Raw genomic sequence first — 3254 nt, forward strand, 5'->3', positions numbered from 1 at the left:
TAGTCCAGGACAAAATATTTAATGGATCTTGCTTTGTTCTCCTCATTTACAATGCAGAAGCCATCGTGACCTTTTAAAATCACAAATCAAATCACATTACTTCCTTGCTTAAAACCCCCCAATAGTTTCTTGTTACAATTGGAATAAAATCTAGTTTCTCCCCCATAACCCCCAGCAGCCTACATGAGCAGAACCCTGCCTACCTCTCTGAACACATGTCCTTCCCCTTTCCTCTCAATTCACTGTTCCTGGCTTGCTCTATGTTCCTTAAACCCCACGAAGCTCACATTTGCTGTTTGTCTGTCTGGTATTTTGAGCGTCAATCCTCCTGTGGTTGACTATTTCTTGTCATTTAGGTGTCAACTCAAATGCCACCTCCTCAGAGATGTCTGTCTTGACTTTCTGTAGGAAAATAGCCAATCTATTCTCAACCATCAATCTCTACCATATAACTAGGACTTATTTTCTTTATAAAACTTAGTATAGAAAATAGTATCTTGTTCACTATTTATGTATTTATATATTGTGTGCCTGCTGTAAAATAACTCCATGTCTATCTTGTTCATCACTGAAATCTCAGACTCTGCCTCGCAGTTTATGCTTTGTAAGGACTTGTAGAGGAAAGAAAGGAAAGAAAAGAGGGAGGGAAGGAGCTGAATAAATAAAATATTTTGACAATAAATGAGAAAAAATATGGAAAGGTATATTGGGAAAAAAAATTCATCAGGGCATTATTTAAATACCACTTCATGCTTGAATATATTTAATACTGCAAACTTGTTACAATTTAAAGGAACTCCATAGACTATTGTTTTCATTTCTTGATATTCAGTGAAGCATGAACAATGCAAAGATTTTTGTGCATATGTGGGGAAGTGAGTGTGGATTTGTATTTTAATTTTAATGCTTTATTTGGGTGAAACTGGGGAATGAAGAAACCTAAGAGACACCCTCCAAGCACAATCAAGATGTCAGCATTCACAAACCCATGTGCTACCCCTCTAAATTATACTTCTCCAGCTGGCTTGGTTAATTTTGAAGTGGATAATGCTAACAGTGCCATATCACACCCAAGCAGTATAAAACCATATAAGAACACAATAAAACAGTGATAAACAATAGATTATTTCAGCAGCATATGGCAGATACTGAATCAGGCCAGCTACAAATGCAACCCTTGGATTCTGTTTAAAAATCAGTGCCTGAATTATAGCATTAGCATTCAAGGCACTCCTTGTAAGCAATAAGCAATTATTCCAGGGAAGAGAAAGGGAGGGTCAGATAAAGGAGAAAAAGAAAGCACAATGGTCATTGGAGAAGAAAGATAAACTAGAATTAATGAGTAGTGTATGTATGACAATGTACAAGGAGCAATATAAAATGCATGAAAGCATTCAACAGGAAGAGATGGCAACAAGTAAACTGATATAAAGGAAAAAAATACGGAGAATATCAGTGAGAAGGGGAACAAACCAGATAGAGAAAAAACAAACAAATGAAATAAAATTTCTACACTTTCCTGAATATCTGGGTATAGAATTGATTTTTCCATTAAAATAATGACAAAAATCCCACATTGTATCATAAAGAAAGATTAGAAATATGTTGCTTAAATCTTATCTTCCCCATCCCTAAGTAAAAATCTCCTCTTCAGAACACCTCTACCCCTATCCCCATCTTCTCCAGGGAGAGGGATAACTTCAAAACCATAAGAGGTCTTTCCATATTGCTGAGATTAAAGCTTCCAAGTGAAGAACCCAGGATTCAGCCCACTTTTTACCTACTAATATCCTATTTATGCTATGTATTTCAATGTAAACAAGATTTCCCCCCTCAATACAAAGTGAGAGACAGTATACCTACATACTAATAATTAATTCAAAAGGTTTTTTTCCTGGAATGAGTAGGTTCTTGATTCTTCAATGCTGCTGGCTACCCACATGTTCTCAAGTGAGAGTCTTGTTAATGGATAGTTTCTTTATGACATAAGTGAACTGAATAAAATTAATTATCCACATATTGAAATATTTCAATATAATTTGTAATAGGGATAATATCAGCAAGATGGCTGAATAGGAAGTCCCAGCCCTCATTCCCACTCAGAAACATCAATTTAATGACAAAATACTGACTAAGCACCTTTATGAGAAATTCTGGATTCCAGTTAAGATGTGGTAGTACCCCAAATGAGCATAAAGCAGAGAATAGTTGCATACAAATGGGTAAGAAGAGCAAGTTCACTTTACCTATATAAGTCTCTCCCCAAAGTCGACACAGTTCAGTGCCAGGTGAGAATACTTCAGCCCACATCTTCTCCTAGGAGAAAATTGAGAGTTGAGCAGCCAGCTTTTACAATTGGAAGAAGGTACACAACTTGGAAATCTTCCTTTGGCAGTGAGGGAGAGGAGTAGAGCATGTGTTGGCATTCTGGCTCTTTAGAGGGCATGGAAAACAATATTGTTAAAATGTCCATATTATCCAAAGTGTTCTACACATTTAACACAATCTCTATCAAAATACCAGTGGCACTTTTTATAGAAATAGAGAGAACAATTCTAAAATGTATATGGAATCACAAAGGACCCCAAATAGCCAAAGCAACCTTGAGAAAGAAGAGCAAAACTAGAGGCCTCACACTTTCTGATTACAAAACATATTACAAAGCTATAGAAATCAAAAGAGTATGGTACTCGCATAAAGATAGATAGACCAATGGAACAAAATTGAGAGCCCAGAAATAAATTCATGCATATACAGTTAAATGAACTTTGACAGGATGCCAAGACTACACAATGGGGACAGGATCATCTCTTCAAAAAATAGTGCTGGGAAAACTGGATATCCACATGCAAAAGAATGAATTTGAACCCTTATTTTACACCATACACAAAAATCATGAATTAAAGACTTAAACATAAGACATGAATTTATAAAACTCTCAAAAGAAAACATAAAATAAACTCTTCATAACATTGGTCTTAACAATGATTTCTTCAGTATGACACCAAAAGCACAGGCAACTGAAGAAAAAATAGACAAGTGGATCTGCATCAACAGAGTGAAAAGGCAGCCTATGGAATGAGAGAAAATATTGGTAAACCATATATTTGTTAAGGGGTTAATATAAAAGTATCCAAGGAACACTTATAACTCTCGATCAAAAAATAATGAAAAATAAACATATCCTCAAAGATATGCAAATGGTCAACAAGCATATGAAAAGAAGATATACAAATGGCCAAAAAGCATATTCG

The sequence above is a fragment of the Propithecus coquereli genome, unplaced genomic scaffold (assembly GCF_000956105.1).
Source record: "Propithecus coquereli isolate 6110/MARCELLA unplaced genomic scaffold, Pcoq_1.0 Scaffold263, whole genome shotgun sequence".
Taxonomy (NCBI): domain Eukaryota; kingdom Metazoa; phylum Chordata; class Mammalia; order Primates; family Indriidae; genus Propithecus; species Propithecus coquereli.